This window comes from Panthera pardus, unplaced genomic scaffold (genome assembly GCF_024362965.1).
Source record: "Panthera pardus isolate Hobbes unplaced genomic scaffold, ASM2436296v1 HiC_scaffold_6, whole genome shotgun sequence".
Taxonomy (NCBI): domain Eukaryota; kingdom Metazoa; phylum Chordata; class Mammalia; order Carnivora; family Felidae; genus Panthera; species Panthera pardus.
This window is the reverse complement of record NW_026526991.1, coordinates 22,840,934-22,860,006: the sequence shown is the minus strand read 5'-3', so window position 1 is coordinate 22,860,006 and position 19,073 is coordinate 22,840,934. Positions and strand designations below refer to the sequence as shown.

The 19,073-nt window shown below is 37.8% G+C and overlaps 1 pseudogene; it reads right to left on the bottom strand.

Annotated features, from left to right (window-relative positions):
- Positions 1–608: 608 nt before the first annotated feature.
- On the bottom strand, positions 609–873 carry LOC109265218 (BBSome-interacting protein 1-like; annotated as a pseudogene).
- Between the last annotated feature and the right edge of the window lie 18,200 nt (positions 874–19,073).

The following is a 19,073-nucleotide window of genomic DNA, read 5'->3' as shown; positions in this document are numbered from 1 at the left end:
CTCTCCAAACCAGGATATCTTCCTGATCTATATTCTTTCCATGTGGCCTTAATGTGTTTTACTATTCTTCCTCATTTAAGAGAAAAACCAGTTTTTCATATGCTTTTTTGAGAGGGAGGGGATAGTTCAAAGTTTTTTAATTGCTTATGTTCAATACAAACCAAAGCATCTAAATTCACAATACAACTTTCATTAGTCTTGAGTATTTTTATATTATTTATATGAGCACTATCAGTTTATTAACACCTACTATCTTTAGCATACAGATGCAAATTATTTTCTAGCTATTGCTAATAGTAAGTGAGGTAGGGTATTCTGTAAACACTAAATTATCAGGGCACCTGGGTGGCTCAGTCAGTTAAGCCTCCGACTTTGGCTCAGGTCATGATCTCATGGTTCATGAGTTCAAGCCCTGCATCAGGCTCTGTGCTGACAGCTCAGAGCCTGAAGCCTGCTTCGGATTCTGTGTCCCCTCTCCCTCTGCCCATCCCCTGCTCATGCTCTATGACTCTCTCTCTCTCTCTCTCTCTCTCTCTCAAAAATAAACATTGACAAAATTTAAAAATAAGTAAATAAACAAAATAAAAAAATAAATGCTAAATTATCATTCAATGAGTTATTTGCTGCTGTTCCTTTTCTGCCCTTTCTTGTTGGTGAATTGTATCTTGGGCCACTTGCTACATTTTCTTCAGTTTTTCCAGGCTCAGAAATTTTAAGGGTTAAAGTTTGGGTTTACACAGCACCATTGCAGTTATATCTTCCACAGACAACTTGATTTGGAAGAATTTTCTGGAACATTGACTTCACTTCGCCATATCTGAATTGCTGGATACAGCTAAGTTTTTTCCTGAAATTCCTCCTGGTTTTTTTCATGGGAACGTTAGGCATCCAACCTGGTGTTACCAAGATGACTGACAGTTCTTGACTCAAGCTTACAAGAGGAAAGATTCATCTCTTCCCAGGTGGCTCCTGTTTTGTTTTTTAATTATTTTTTAATGTTTATTTATTTTTGAGACAGAGAGAGACAGAGCATGAACAGGGGAGGGTCAGAGAGAGGGACACACAGAATCTGAAGCAGGCTCCAGGCTCCAAGCTGTCAGCACAGAGCCTCACGCGGGGCTTGAACTCACGGACTATGAGATCATGACCTGAGCCTAAGTCGGATGCTCAGCCAACTGAGCCACCCAGGCGCCCCGGCTCCAGTTTTTCATATGCTTTGTTTCCCTATTCTCTCTTTACCATTTTCCCTTTCTTTGTTTAGTCTCCCTCCAATATGGATTTGACCTGAATTATTCCAGTAACGACATTTTCCTTCTATTTCACATTTGCTCTATAGACCAAACTTCAATATATTTCTTTTCCATTCACTGTATTCTGGATTTTTTTTTTCTCTTACACCATAAGTTAAGGGACAACCTGGGAAAGTTTGAATTACAAGTAGCCAATTGGCTTATCTACCTCATCTATACTTATTATTTTTATTCACACAAATAGGGCACCAAAATTCTCCGGGAAATCAGCTGTGTACTGTCCAGGTACAAGAAAGAAGTTGTGTAAGATTCCCTGAGAGATTTAAAGCTATCATCATGGTAACTTAGAAATAACCAACTGCAACTGTTCCATGGAGGCCCAAGACTCAGTTAATTACCACTGCTTAATTAATCCAAGAGACTCTAACCAAATGCCCAACTGAGTTGTAAAAATAATCACTAAATAACCAAAAGGTCTTCCAGAAGACAAGAGAGCATCACTTGGACCTGCCTATAATAGCAGAGGCTGAATTTCTCCTTTCTGGTTTCCTTCTAGTTCACCGGAAAGCTGGTTATCCCTAAGGAGAAATGGAAGGAAAAGGATTTCTGACCACAGGATCATCACCCAAAAATGAGGCTCTCCTTAGAGAGTGAGCCACACTTCCTAGAGAAAACACAGCAGCCCATGAATCATGAAATAAAAAAATCTGCAGGCTAACTGATGACTTGGCCTCAGAAAGAAAAGGAATCATGGGTAATCACCCTGGCAAAATGTATGAAGCCTTCCTGACAAAGTTAAAAGTACAATTTACTGTCCAGCAATGCAAAACAATTCTTAAAAATGCAAAATATAGACATGATCTGAGTTCAAATTCTGACTTGCCATTTACTAGATGTGTCATCTTGCTGAGCTTATCTAAGCCTCAGTGTGCTTATCTGTAAATGGGAGTAATCATAGAATTGTAGTAAGGATTAAATAAAATCATCTAAATTAAGTACTTAATTAAATAAGTTGCACATGGTACATGCTCTTAAAATGTCATGACTGACTATTATGTATGAAAGATCCTTTTAACAGTGATCCCATGCACCAACCACTCCCAACTTGTGCTGAGAAATTTGGAAAAGAACTGTATCATCATAAAAAGCCTTGGGTTTTAAGACACTTCTCAAGGACTGGTCAAAAAACTGAAAGAACTGAGGGTAGCATCAGTGTAAGAAATTTGAAAGATGAAAGAGGAATCAAAATCCAGGAAGTGAGGAGCTGGTGTTATTAGATGGTGTCAGAGAATGGGTTTTGGCTTTTTGAGTGACTGTTTAAGATCTCAGAGCAGGGGCACCTGGGTGGCTCAATCTGTTAAGCATCTGACTCTTGATTTCGGCTCAGGTCATAATCTCACAGTTGGTGAGTTCAAGCCCCACACAGGGCTCTGTGCTGACAGCATGGATCTTCCTTGCTGACAGCACAGAAGGATTCTTCCTCTCTCTGCCCTTCCCCCACTTGCACTCTCTCTGTCTCTCAAAATAAATAAATAAAAACTTAAAAAAAAAAAGATCTCAGAGCAATGGATACCTGGCCATAGATAAGGCTGGTGTATGGGAAAACCCACTGTGCATCAGTAGGAGAATGAAAAACATATGGTAGTCTATTCATATGATGGAATACTACTCAAAAATTTTTTTAAAAATCACTAAATACACAACACTTGTATGAATTGCAAAAATATTGTGAATAAACGAAGCCAAGTACAAAAGTATATACTGCATGATTCCATTTCTGTGAAGCTCTAAAAGAGTTAAAACTAATCTAAGGACAACAGAAAACCAAACAGCAGTTGTTTCTAGAATGGAGATGGGGGATGAGATTGACAGGAATAGGGAATTTGGGGAGTAAAGGAAATGTCCTGTGTGCTGTTTTGGTGATAGTTTATCAAAATTCATTGAACTGAGCTATTTGTATTTTACTATATCCTATTATCACTCAATTAAATACAATATAATGAGAGCAAAATAAAGATGTTTCAGATTAACAAAGACTGAGACTGAAAGAATTTACCATTCACAGGCCCTCCTTGAAAAAGGTACTAAAGGATATTCTTCAGAAAGAAGAAAATTAAATGAAAAATGAAAGTAAATGAAGCAAATGAAATGAAATGAAATGAAAAAATGAAAGTAAAGAAACAAAAGGAACTAGGGAAGCATCAAGAATGCATAAAAGAATGCCAAAAATATTCACTCACCTTATGTGAGTATGGTTTTTTTTATGTTTGTTTATTTATTTACTTTGAGAGAGAGAGAAAAGGAAGGAGGAGCAGAGAGAGAGAGAGAGAGAGAAAGAGAGAATCCCAAGAAGGCTCCACACTGATATATTTAAGAGAGAAATATATATTTGACTAAATATATTTGACTAAATATGACTAAATATATATTTAACTAAAAATATTACTATGTAGTGATAAAATGAATAATGTTTTCAGAAATATATAATCATCTTATACCTGTATATACTGAATACCATAGCTTTGAAATACATAGAGGGGCACCTGGCTGCCTCAGTCATAAGAATATATGACTCTTGATCTTGTGGTAATGAGTTTGAGCCCCATGTTGGGTATAGAGATTACTAGATAGATAGATAAAATATATTTAGAAAAAACTCACAAGTAAAAACGAACAAATCCATAATCATTGGGGAAATATTTTAACATCTTACTATAACTGCTATATAAAAAGCAGTAAGAAAAGAAGCATAATTAGTACCAGAACAATTAGCAAACTTCACCAAATGAACTACAACTTATATCCTACACCAAAATTTAAAGAATACATTTTGTTTTCAAGAACATATGAATAATTTACCAAATATTGACAGGATACTTGCTCACAAAGCAGGATTTAATAAAGTCAAAACATTCTGTACCATACAGACCACATTTTGTGACCAAAGTACTATAATATTAGAAACTAATAGTTTAGAAATAAACCTCAAAACCATGAATGTTAGGAAATTTTAAAATATCTTGTACATAATTTATAGGACTGAAAATAAATCATAAAGGACAGTATCACTATTCAAAACTGAATGACAATAAAGGTACTACCTATCAAAATTGTTGTATGCAACTCAATACTCAGTACGAAGAGGTAATTGTTGCCTTAAATGCATATACTAGATAAGAAGAGAAATCAAAAGGCTATGGCTTCAGCATCTAACTCAAAAAATTAGAAATTGAAAACAGAAACCCAAGTTAAGGAGTAGAAAAAAAGAAATGAAAAGAGCAGAAATTCATCATATAGAAACAAAGAACAAAATAAAGAGGGTCAACAGGACCAATGCCTGAGTCTTTGCAAGGATCAAAATGAAGCCAATCCTCTAGCAAGACCAAATAAGAAAAAGAACCAAGGTACATTGATCATATTAGACTTTAAAAAAGATATAAAATTACAGATACATTAGAAATGTAAAGTGTCTTAAGAGAATGCTTGAACAACTTGATGCCAATAAATTTGAAACCTAAAAAAAGGCATACATACATTTTTCAAAAACAACATTTGAATTATCAAACTCTCATAAAAAATATAGAAATCCTAAACAGACTTATGATTACTAAAGCACTTGAATCAATAACTAAAAACCTATGATCTACCCTCCCTCCAAAAAAAGGGCAACAATGATTGTACAAGTAGATGCCAAACCTACAAGGAACAAGTATTTCCTAATTTATACAAATATTACCAAACATATAGAAAGAGAACTCCCCAACATGGAAGCCAATGAAAGTGAAAACACAACAACCCAAAACCTCTGAGATGCAGCAAAGGCGGTCATAAAAAGGGAGTATATAGCAATCCAGGCCTTCCTAAAGAAGGAAGAAAGGTCTCAAATACAGAACCTAACATTACACCTAAAAGAGCTGGAAAAGGAACAGCAAATAAAGCCCAAAAACAGCAGAAGAAGGGAAATAATAAAGATTAGAGCAAAAATCAATGATATAAAAAAAAAAAAAACAGAACAGATCAATGAAACCAGGAGCTGGTTCTTTGAAAGAATTAACAAAATTGATAAACTCCTAGCCAAATTGATCAAAAAGAAAAAGGAAAGGACCCAAATAAGTAAAATCATGAATGAAACAGGAGAAATCACAACCAACACTGCAGAAATACAAACAATAATAAAAGAATATTGTGAGCAATTATATGCCAACAACTTGGCCAATCTGGAAGAAATGGACAAATTCCTAGAAACATATAAGCTACCAAAACTGAAACAAAAAGAAATAGAAAATTTGAACACACCTATAATCAGTAAAGAAATTGAATCAGTAATCAAAAATGTCCCAACAAACAGGAGTCCAGGGCCGGATGACTTTCCAGAGGAATTCTACCAAACATTTAAAGCAAAGTTAACACCTATTCTTTTGAAGCTATTCCAAAAAATAGAAATGGAAGGAAAACTTTCAAAGTCATTCTATGAGTCCAGCAATAATTTGATTCCAAAACCAAACAAACACGCCACTAAAAAGGAAAAACTACAGACCAATTTCCCTGATGAACATGGATGCAAAAATTCTCAATAAGATACCAGCAAACCAGATCCAACTATACGTTAAAAGAATTATTCACCACGATCAAGTAGGATTTATTTCTGGGATGCACAGCTGGTTCAATACCCACAAATCAATCAATATGATACATCACATTAATAAAGGAAAGGATAAAAACCACATGATCCTCTCAATAGATGCTGAAAAAGCATTTGACAAAATACAGCATCCTTTCTTGATAAAAACCCTCAAGAAAGTAGGGATGGAAGGATCATACCTCATCATCTTAAGGCCGTATATGAAAGACCCCCTGCTAATATCATCCTCAATGGGGTAAAACTGAGAGCTTTCACCCTAAGGTCAGGAACACAACAAAGATGTCCATTCTCACCACTGTTATTCAACATAGTGTTGGAGGTCCTAGCCTCAGCAATGAGACAAAACAAAGAAATAAAAGGCATCCAAATTGGCAAGGAGGAAGTCAAACTTTCACTCTTCTCAGATGACATGATACTCTATGTGGAAAACCCAAAAGGCTCCACCAAAAAACTGCTACAACTAATACATGAATTGAAGGATATAAAGTTGAAGGATATAAAATCAATGTACAGAAATCAGCTGCATTTCTATACATCAATAATGAAGTAGCAGAAAGAGAAATCAAGGAATTGATCCCATTTACAATTGTACCAGAAACCACAAAATCCCTAGGAATAAATCTAACCAAAGAGGTGAAAAAATCTATACACTGAAAACTATAGAAAGCTCATGAAAAAAATTGAAGATGCAAAAACAGGAAAAACATTCCATGCTCATGGATTGGAAGAACAAATATTCCTAAAATGTCGATACTACCCAAAGCAATCTACATATTCAATGCAATCCCCATCAAAATAACACCAGCTCATTCTTCACAGAGGTAGAACAAACACTCCTAAAATTTGTATGTAATCACAAAAGACCCTGAATAGCCAAAGTAATCCATAAATGAAAATCAAAACTGGAGGCATCACAATTCTGGACTTCAAGCTGTATTACAAAGCTGTAATCATCAAGACAGTATGGTACTGACACAAAAACAGACACATAGATCAATGGTACAGAATAGAGAACCCAAAAAGGGACCCACAAATGTATGGCCAACTAATCTTTGACAAAGCAGGAAAGAATATTCAATGAAAAAAAGACAGTCTATTCAACAAATGGTGTTGGGAAAACTGGACAGTGACATACAGAAGAATGAACTTGAACAACTTTCTTACACCGTACACAAAAATAAACTCAAAATGGATGAAAGACTAAACATTAAAACAGGAAGCTATCAAAATCCTAGAAGAGGAAACTGGCAAAAACCTCTTTGACCTCAGCCACAGCAATTTCTTACTTGACATGTCTCCAGAGGCAAGGGAAACAAGAGCAAAAAATGAACTATTGGGACCTCATCAAAATAAAAAGCTTCTGCAAAGCAAAGGAAACAATCAGCAAAACTAAAAGGCAATGGATGGAATGGGAGAAGATATTTGCAATGACATGTCAGATAAAGGGTTAGTATCCAAAATCTATAAAGAACTTATCAAACTCAACACCCAAAAAACAAACAACCCAGTGAAGAAATGGGTGAAGGACATGAATAGACACTTCTCCAAAGAAGACATCCAGATGGCTGAACAGACACATGAAAAAATGCTCAACATCAGTCATCATCAGGGAAATACAAATCAAAAACACAAAAAGACACCTCCTCATACTTGTCAGAAAGGCTAAAATTAACAACTCAGGCAACAACAGATGTTGGCGAGGAGGTGGAGAAAGAGGAACCCTTTTGCACTGCTGGTGGGAATACAAACTGGTGCAGCCACTCTGGAAAACTGTATGGAGGGTCCTCAAAAAATTAAAAATAGAACTACCATACAACCCAGCAATTGCACTACTAGGTATTTTACCCCAAGGAAACAGGAGTGCTGATTCGAAGGGGCACATGCACCCCAATGTTTATAGCAGCACTATCGACAATAGCCTAAGTATGGAAAGAGCCCAAATGTCCATCAACTGATGAATAGATGAAGAAGATATGGTATATACATACAATGGAATATTACTCGGTGATCAAAAAGAATGAAATCTTGCCATTTGCAACACCATGGATGGAACTAGAGTGTTTATGCTAAGAGATATAAGTCAGAGAAAGACAAATATCACATATTTTCACTCATATGTGGAATTTAAGATACAAAACAGATGAACATCTGGGAAAGGAAGCAAAAAATATGTAAAAAGAGAGAGGGAAACAAACTATAAGAGACTCTTGAATACAGAGAACAAACTGAAGGTTGCTGGTGGGGTGTTGGGTGGAGGGAAGAGCTAAAGGAGTGAGAGGCATTAAGGAACACACTTGTTGGGATGAGCACTGGGTGTTACATGTAAGTGATGAATCCATTCTATTCCTGAAATTTTATTCCTGAAATTATTGTTATACTATATGTTAACTAGGTTGGACTTAAATTTAAATAAATAAATAAATTTTAAATGGAATAGAATAGAAACCCCGGAATTAGACCCACAAAAGTATGGCCAACTAATCTTTGACAAAGCAGGAAAGAATATCCAATGGAAAAAAGACAGTCTAACCAATGGTGCTGGGAGAACTGGACAGCAACATGCAGAAGAATGAAACTAGACCACTTTCTTACACCATTCACAAAAACAAACTCAAAATGAATAAAGGACCTGAATGTGAGACAGGAAACCATCAAAACCCTAAAGGAGAAAACAGGAAAAAGCTTCTCTGACCTCAGCCGCAGCAATTTCTTACTTGACACATCCCCGAAGGCAAGGGAATTAAAAGCAAAAATGAACTATTGGGACCTCATGAAGATAAAAAGCTTCTGCACAGCAAAGGAAACAACCAACAAAACTAAAAGGCAACCAACGGAATGGGAGAAGATATTCGCAAATGACATATCGGACAAAGGGCTAGTATCCAAAATCTATAAAGAACTCACCAAAACCAAATAATCCAGTGAAGAAATGGGCAGAAAACATGAATAGACACTTCTCTAAAGAAGACATCCAGATGGCCAACAGGCACATGAAAAGATGCTCAACATCGCTCCTATCAGGGAAATACAAATCAAAACCACACTCAGATATCACCTCACGCCAGTCAGAGTGGCCAAAATGAACAAATCAGGAGACTATAGATGCTGGTGAGGATGTGGAGAAATGGGAACCCTCTTGCACTGTTGGTGGGAATGCAAACTGGTGCAGCCACTCTGGAAGACAGTGTGGAGGTTCCTCAAAAAATTAAAAATAGACCTACCCTATGACCCAGCAATAGCACTGCTAGGAATTTACCCAAGGGATACAGGAGTGCTGATGCATAGGGGCACTTGTACCCCAATGTTTATAGCAGCACTCTCAACAATAGCCAAATTATGGAAAGTGCCTAAATGTCCATCAATTGATGAATGGATAAAGAAATTGTGGTTTATATACACAATGGAATACTACATGGCAATGAGAAAGAATGAAATATGGCCTTTTGTAGCAATGTGGATGAAACTGGAGAGTGTTACGCTAAGTGAAATAAGTCATACAGAGAAAGACAGATACCATATACTTTCACTCTTATGTGGATCCTGAGAAACTTAACAGAAGTCCATAGGGGAGGGGATGGGAAAAAAAAAAGGTTAGAGAGGGAGGGAGCCAAAACATAAGAGACTCTTAAAAACGGAGAACAAACTGAGGGTTGATGGGGAGTGGGAGGGAGGGGAGGGTGGGTGATGGGTATTGAGGAGGGCACCTTTTGGGATGAGCACTGGGTGTTGTATGGAAACCAATTTGACAATAAATTTCATATTAAAAAAAAGAAGAAAGTAAACAACATACTACAAGAAAGAAAGAAAGAAAGAAAGAAAGAAAGAAAGAAAGAAAGAAAAGAAAATCATGGCATAAAAAAAAAAAAAAAAAAAAAAACTGAAAAAAAGAAAGAGAACTCCCTAACTCATTATATGAGGCTAATGCAACCTTATTGCCCAAAGTGGAGAAGGATAGTACAAAAAGAGAAAATTACAGGCCAAGCTCACTCATGAACATAAATGTAAAAGTGCTAAATAATTTATTAGCAACCAAATTCAGGGAAGTATTTAAAAATAAATACCCCATGACCAAGTAAAGCTTATTTCAGAAATGCAAGGATGATTTAATGTTAGAAAATCAATAAAAGTAATATGCAACCCTAACACATAAAAGGAGAAGACATAATCTCAAAAGATATAGAATAAGAACACATGAAATTTAACATCTACTCAAGTAAAAATTCTTAGCACCCAGGACTGAAGGGGGACTTTCTTTACTTGATAATCTATCAAAAAACTTCAACAAATATCATGATTAATAGTTAAATGTTTAGAACATTCCATTTTTAAAAATAAGGATGGCCTTTAGCATTGTATTCAGCCTTTTCTTGGATGTCCTGGCTAAAGCAAAAAGACCAGGGGGGAAAAAAGATGTAAAGATTAGACAAGAACAATCAAGATTGTCATTATTCACAGATGATATGATTGTCTGCATGGAAAAATCTATGAGATTATATAAAGAAACCATTAAAGGCAATAAGAGTTTGGTGGATACGAAATAATGTACAAAAATCAATAACATCTCTATATACCAGCAACACCCAATTAAAAATATAATTTAAAAATCATATCAGTCACAGTAGCAACAAAAAATATAAGGTACGTATATAAGAACATAGCTGACAAAAGACATTCATTAATATTATGGAAACAGTATAAAATTTTATTGAAGGGTGTAAATTTTTAAAACCTGAAAAAAATGGAAAAATGCAGCATGTTAATGGGTAAGAAAGACTCCCATTTTTTTAAAGATAGCAATTCTCTCCAAATTAATCTGTAAAGTCCATGCATTCCAGTCCGATCTTCCTAGAAGGTGTTTTGTAGACCTCACCAAGCCAATGCTAAAACTCCCATGGAACAACAAAGAGCAAAGAATAACCATGACAATTTTGAGGAAAATAAATGAAAAGGAATGCACTTTAGAAGATATTATTTTTTTATAAAGTTGTTTCATACAGCACAGTGAGACAGTGGACAATTATCCACAAGATAGAAAGTCTGGACACAGACCTAGCTTTCTGCACTGGAACCTAGTGTGTAACAAAAGAAGCCTTAAAAATTAGTGGGAGGGGCACCTGGGTGCCTCAGTCCATTAAGTGTCCGACTTTGGCCCAGGTCATGATCTCACAGTTCATGGGTTCAAAGCCCTACATCTGGCTCTGTGCTGACAACTCAGAACATGGACTCTGCTTCAGACTCTTTGTCTCTCTTTCTCTCTCTCTCTCTCTCTCTCTCTCTCTCTGCCTCTGCCCCACTAGTGCGCTCTCTCTTTCAAAAGTAAATAAATGTTAAAAAAAAAAAAATTTAAACTTAGTGGGAAAATAGTATAATCTGTTTTTCTCACAATATAAATAAAATCATTTTAAATGGTATATCTATTAACACAAACTGTTGGCAAGTATGTGGGAAATGAAAATTCCTAGGTGCACTCACAGGAAGGCAGAGTACCTAGTAAATTTGAAGTGCTGTTCACTCCGACTTGGCACGTCCACCCTCTGTTCTCTACCTGAGAGAAACCTTGGCACATGCACGCAATGAGAGTGCACACAAAGTCCACTCTACTCTTTGTGAAAAGAAACAACCAGAACAAAGTGCTCATCAGAACAGACTATAAAACGTGTGGTGTATTCATAAAATGGAACACTTCAGGGGCGCCTGGGTGGCTCAGTCGGTTAAGTGTCCGACTTCAGCTCAGGTCATGATCTCACTGTTCGTGGGTTTAAGCCCTGTGCCGGGCTCTGTGCTGACAGCTCAGAGCCTGGAACCTGCTTCAGATTCTGTGTCTCCCTCTCTCTCAGGCCCTCCCGCACTCATGCTGTCTCTCCCCCCTCTCAAAAATAAACAAACATTAAAAAAATGGAACACTTCAAGCCATTACAATAAACTAAATCTTGATAGAATGCTAATGGAAAAAATAAAATTGCAAAATGATTTGCACAGAATATACAGGTTTGTGTATGTACACTTACGTAAATTTTTAAACACACAAAAAATACTGCCTGTTAGTAAAAATTAAAAAGCAAGCATGGGAATGATACCCAACTCATGTCAGGATGTGGAGTTTTCTTCTGCTATTTCCTTTCACAATATGAGGTAAAAATATAAAATGTGAACCTATGGTTCATAAATTTGGGCAATAGTACATGAGTGCCTTGATAAATTATTTACTGTACATATTTGTATGTTTGAAATAGGTGAGAATAAGCCTCTGAAGAAGTAAGTAAAGAATCATCTGTGGGGGGCCTGGATGGCTCAGTCGGTTAAGCATCAGACTTCTGCTCAGGTCATGATCTCATGGTTCATGAGTTCGAGTCTTGCATTGGGCTCTGTGCTGACAGCTCAGAGCCTGGAGCCTACTTCAGATTCTGTCCCCATCTCTCTGCCTTTCCCATGCTCACTCTCTCTCTCAAATATAAAATTTAAAAAAAAACATTTAAAATTTTAAAAAAAGCAATCATCTGTACAGATGTGACTAAGACGATCTGAGAAGGGCTAAGGTCAATTAAGGTAAAATGAAGGTGAATTCAGGAGGGCAAAATGGAAGGGTAACTATGTGAACTGAGACTTAGAAAGATGGGAACCAGACAGCTGGAACTTGCCAGAGGTTCTGTTCTCCTGTGCAGGAAAGAGAAGCTGAGAGCTCTGCCCCTTTTTTCTGGAAAAGGAATAGTTCATTGGACCTCACCTTAGGAATCTTTATAAGCTCATACTCCATCAAAAGTCTTTCCCTCCCTTTTCTCAATTCCATGTTTAGTTAGCCACCTCTGGTATTAATTCAGCTTCCCAGGTACCCTAACACTCTACTAGGGGTAGTCGGGATGACATTCACAGGAAAGGAAAATTCCTGCCATTGAAAGTATGATGGAGGAATTATGGCTTGGCCTTTGGATTGGGATCCAGAAAATCCCAAACTCAACTCCTGTTCTACCAATAGCTGTCTGACATTGGGCAAGTTAGCTAAACTCTCTGGGCCTCAGATTCATCATCTTCAAAATGAATAGAACAAGAATACTTGCTTCACCGGGTTATTCTGAAGTTTAAATAATATGATATATACAAAGAGGTTAGTACATTGCCAGTCATATAGTAAATGCTGAATGGACCAGCAACATCAGCATCACTTGGGAACTTGCTAGAAATAAAAAATTCTCAGCTCCACCCCAGGCCCACTGAATCAGAAACTGTAGGGGTGGAGCCCAGCAATCTGTGTTTTTTAAACAAGCCCTCCAGGTCATTCTGATGACACAAAAGTTTGAGAATTACTGGGTTCAAATAATCAGGACCTCCCTTAAAGCTGAGGTAAATTAGCCTCCTCTCCATGGGTTGCATAGACACCCAAACGAAATTAATGTGCTTTTAGGAAAGGGGATGGGCAGTGCTAGGTAAGCCGCCAGATGTGCACTAACATTCCTTGAGTATTTACTATAAACCAACCTTAGGTTAACTACTTTGCAAACACTGCATAACCACCAACAAGGCAGGCAGTATTTTTATATGCATAATAGATTGAAAAGGTGAAGCATAGAGGGTTTATGCAACTTGCCCAAGATCACACAACTAACCAATGACAGATTAGACTCTAGAGAGTGCCTTCTAAGCCACACTACTACAGGGGTTTTTCTTTTCAAAGTTTCCCTGCTTACAAAATGAAGGGCTATCTCCTATGACCCTCATCTGACCTGCAGGAAGCCAGCTGCCCTAGGTAACATCTGTAGCTTGCCTCACTTTACAGGTAAGGAAACTGAGGCTAAGAGAAACTATTATATGCCCCAAAGCCACTGAGTCACCAGAACTTGAAACCTAGTTTTCTTAGATAAGATTTATCATATCTGTTAAAGGTTTATCTATCTTAGCATTGGGGGAGATCTACTTCCTTTTTATATTTATTTAATTTATTGTTAAATCTGGAGTTTTAAACAATTGAGATATTAGCAGCTTCTTGACTGGAGTAGAAACTGCTGAAGAGAAAAGATCCTAAATGAGCATTTGCACTTAGAGAGAAAGGTCCCCTTCTCCCTTCAGAACCCTCTACAAAATTGCCATCTGTGCTGTGGTAGCAGCTGCTCCATTCTCATACTTGACTCCATTGGGACTAACTTTGGGCTCCTTTTTTAAAAATTGGAAATCAATGTCAAAGCAGGTGATGGAGAAAGCCAATGAAGTTCTTTTGTTCATATTCCCTTGCTAGGGGGTACAAACACTCTTCTCATCGGAGCATTGATCTGATAGCACACAACTGTCTGCATTTCTTACATTGGCATACTGAGATCCTTATGGTACTCTTAGCCTGGCATGGGCTAGACTTGCTTTGGACTAGAAAAAAGAAATCAATAATTCTTTACAAAACCTTTACTTGGGACAGTATTCAGAAGCCTTCTATTTCTGCCACTTTGGTCAAAATGGAAGATTCAATATGAGACATCCACTCTATTTTCTGTAAGTTGTTGCCCTTAAATTCCTAAATTGATCAAGAAGTAGACAAAAACTTAAGGCAATCATTCAGCCAAAGAAAAGGTCATCAGAATAACTGCTTCTTCTCAAATTATCATTCTCTGCAATTTGGGTGCCTAATTTACCAGTGTGTCATTTTTCAACTTTATGACATGGTCTTTCATTTCTCACCCTCTAGAGGTGGATTGAATGATGAATTCCAGTCCTTCACCCCCCTTCTCCATGGCTTTGTTATGGCCAGAATGTATTTCCTGGCCTTAAACTTGGGCTCCACCACATGGCTTGCTGTCATCATTGGCAGGAGGAAAGAAAGGACAGTCCAGGGCCTAGACATGAATATTTCTGTTTGCCATCTTGCTCCTCTGCTATCACTATGGGAAAAACTTGCCCCTCTAGGTGGGGCTAAGTGGCTGCTTCAGGGAGGAAGACGGACGTGGAATCCATCTAGCCTAGACCTACAGTGAGACGTGGAGCCACCCCCAGACACTGCAACTGGACAGTTGACACCCAGCTGAGCCCAGCCCAGTTGAGCCAACACTCACCTAACCTACATATCCATGAGTTATACATATCCATGAGTGCTTATTATGTATGCTACTATGATTTTATGCTGCATTGATGTAACAATAGTTAACTAGCACTCTTTTAAAAGAAAATGATATAATTCTATGCATAAGATGAGACTATAAAAAACATAATCGCTTTTGAATCAACCCTGGCGATCAATGGGGTGACAGATGTCGCAGCCAGATCGCCCTCACATCCAACATAATTGCTTTTGAAACACACACACAGAACATGGTCAGATCCATGAATTTGTCCTATTTTTCAAAAGAGTTGGGGAAAAGTTTTTAAAAATTGCTTTGGGGAGGTGCCTGGGTGGCTCAGTTGGGTTAGGCGTCGTCCAACTTCGGCTCAGGTCATGATTTCGCAGTTAGTGGGTTCAAGCCCCACATCAGGCTCTGTGCTGACAGCTCAGAGTCTGGAGCCTGCCTCAGATTTTGTGTCTCCCTCTCTCTCTCTGCCCCTCCCCGCTCACATTGTCTCTCTCTCTCTCTCTCTTTAAAAAAATAAATGAACATTTTAAAAAAATCTTAGAAAATAAATGTTTGGTATAAGTCTGAATTATTTTTAAAACACCTCTGGCCATGTGTTTTTTATGTATATTTTACTTTATCTGGGCTAATTACAGCTTCCAGAGCATACACCAATAAAATTGTGATTCGGGTATCTCTGTTTCCTCTGATATAAAAGCTGGAGTAGGAAAATAGTGGCAGAAAAATGCAGTAATTCGAGGAATTGGAATTAGAAAGTATGATCAGAAATATAGAAGGCATGAGTCTCAATGGGTGGCTTAACTAATCTGTGGACACAAGGGGATGATGAGTGTTTGATGAGACTTTGAATGAAACAATGCTCTACTTTTTTTTTTACATTTATTTATTTATTTATTTTGAAAGACAGAGCAGAGAGAGCAGGGTAGGGGCAGAGAGAGAGGGAGAAAGAGAGAATCCCAAGCAGTTTCTGTGCTATCAACACAGAGCCTGATGCGGGGCTCAGTCTCATCAAATCAAGAGTCAGATGCTTAACCGACTGAGCCACCCATGTGTCCCAAGAATGCTCTATTTTAAACCATTTCCAGATGGTTATTCTGTGTTCATTACACTGAGCTTTGAAGAACTAGAATGTGTTTGTGAAGTTTTAACCCCTGCCACCTGACATTTGGGCTCAATGAAGAAATTCCACAGGTTAGTGAAAACTTTTGACATCCATAAAAATCTAGAATTTGAATGGGGTCCAAATTCTGCCATAGCCACATATTTAGTGCCACTAAATATGGTTTCTTCCAGACCATGGCCATATTTCTGTACAGATAGTCACGAATCCTTTGCCTCCAGTTCCAAGGAGTGGCCCTAATGCCCAAAGATGAGTCAGAATCAGCAAAAACGATGAGCTACATTTCACAAAATAACTTTATTTAGCACCCAGTGAAAATCTATTTGTGGAAATGAACTTGTGATAAGCCTTTATATAAAATGGAATATTTCTGTTTAAGTCAGTTTCTTTAAAAGTTTATCCTAACCTTTGCATGCAGTTGTAATTATGTTATGCCTACAAACTTCTTTCCTGTCTTTAATATAATATTTGCTCACAAGCATATGATTACATATGTTAACGATTGAATAGTATTCTCAAATCAAAGCTATCCCATTTGTTTAGTCATTCTCTTATAATTGTATATTTCAATTTTGGGGGTTTTTTTTTAATAAAGAAGAATGAAAGGAACATATCTGTGCACACTAATTTCCCTTGGTTGCACATGTCAGTTTCTTGTGAAAGATTCCTAAACATAATACCATTAGATCAACAGTTGTGAACATTTTTTAATGTTTTATTTATTTTTTGAGAGAGAAAGAATGTGAGTAGGGGAGGGGCAGAGAGGGGGGCATGAGTAGGGAGAGGCAGAGACAGAGAGGGGCATGAGTGCGGAGGGGCAGAGAGAGGGGGACAGAGGATCAGAATCGAGCTCTGTGCTGACAGCAGAGAACCTGATGCAGGACTCAAACTCACAAACCCTGAGATCATGACCTGAGCCATGAGCTGAAGTTGGACACTCAACCAGCTAAGCTACCCAGGTGCCCCAACAGTTGTAAACATTTTTATGGCACTTTGTAGATAGTGAGATGCTGGTTTCTATACGGTTATGCCATTTTCACTAGAGTGAAGAATACCAATTTCACCAGTGTCACAAGTATTAGATATTATCATTTACAAATCATTTTTGCTGATATAAGAGGCAAACAAGTTACCTCTTTATATTTTCAAACCAGCATTGCCTGATTACAAGGCAAATTGAGTATTTTTCCATTTTTATTTGCAGTTGTATATCACATGTTCATTTGCTAGTTATCTTTTCATGGTTTTTGTTTGTTTGGGTTTGTTTTGTGAGGTTTTTTTTTTTTTTTTTTTTTTTGCTACTTTTATATTTAGTAAAGAAAAGACATCAGCTAAAGAATCAACGATTTGCTGGGTGTGGGGGTAAGGGGGAAAAAACAAAATAAAGAGGCGATTGTGCAGAATCATCTTTAATGATAAATTCACTGAAGATGACCCCACCTTCAAAATGTCCTTTGATAGGGGCACCTGGGTGGCTCAGTTGGTTGGGCGTCCGACTTCAGCTCAGGTCACGATCTCGTGGTCCGTGAGTTCGAGCCCTGCGTCAGGCTCTGGGCTGATGGCTCAGAGCCTGGAGCCTGCTTCCGATTCTGTGTCTCCCTCTCTCTCTGCCCCTCCCCCGTTCATGCTCTGTCTCTGTCTGTCTCAAAAATAAATAAACGTTAAAAGAAAAAAATTTTTTTAAAAATGTCCTTTGATAATTGGGGTTGAGGGATAATAGAGGGGATTATGTTAGACACACAGAATATACTAGACCTAACTGACAAAATGGAAACAGACAATGTACATGCAGTAAATAACAGCCACTCAAAAGTGATACTGGAGCACAAATGGGCAAAGTAAAAGCTATGGCTGCACCTGGTATCTGTGGTAAGAACCTGCCCCCGAGGTTCAGTGCACCCGATGCTGAGGAGAGGCTGGGCCTTACAGGTTAAGCTCATGTGCACATTTGGGAACACAGATATTCAGTGGTGTCCTTGGACCTACAAACAGAGATGACCCCTATTGAGGACAGTGATAAGGATCCCTGCAAGCGGGGAGAGGGTGGGGAGGGCACAAAGTGGACTGGTTGAAGGATAAAGATTTGGTTTTAATCTCATGACCTTCTAGCTGTGTGACTTTGAAAATATGACTTCCTCTCTCTAACCCTCAGTTCCACATGCAGCGGGAAGGAACTAACTGCACTCATCCCATAAGACTGAGAGTTCAATGAGACAACGCGGAAACTGCCTAGCTCAATGCCCAGCCAGGATTTAGCTCTCCATAAATCTGATTTATTGGGTAATTATTATTAATTGTCTGTAAAAGAAATGTATACATGAATAACTCAGTTAAGAAATGGGCAGAAGATATGAATAAACAGATTTCCAAAGAAGACATCCAGATGGTTAACAGACACATGAAAAGATGCTCAACATCACTCATCATCTGGGAAATACAAATCAAAACCACAATGAGATACCACCTCACACCTGTCAGAATGACTAAAATTAACAACACAAGAAATAACAGGTGTTGGCTAGGATGAGGAGAAAGGGGAACACTATTGCACTGTTGGTGGAATGCAAACTGGTGCAGCCACTCTGGAAAACAGCACACGGGTTTCTCAAAACACTAAAAATAGAACCACCCTACAATCCAACAATTGCACTACTAGGTATTTACCCAAAGGATACAGAAATATAGATTCAAAGGGGTACATGCACCCCACTGTTTATAGCGGCATTATCAACAATAGCCAAACTATGGAGAAAGCCCAAATGTCCATTGACTGATGAATGGATAAGAAGATGAGATACATACACACACACACACACACACACACACACACACACACACACACACACAATGAAATATAACTCAGCCATCAAGAAAATGAAATCTTGCCATTTGCAATGACATGGGTGGAGCCAGAATGTATTATGATAAGCGAAGTAATTCAATCAGAGAAAGATAAATACCATATGATTTCCACTCACATGTGGAATTTAAGAAACAAAACAGATGAACATATG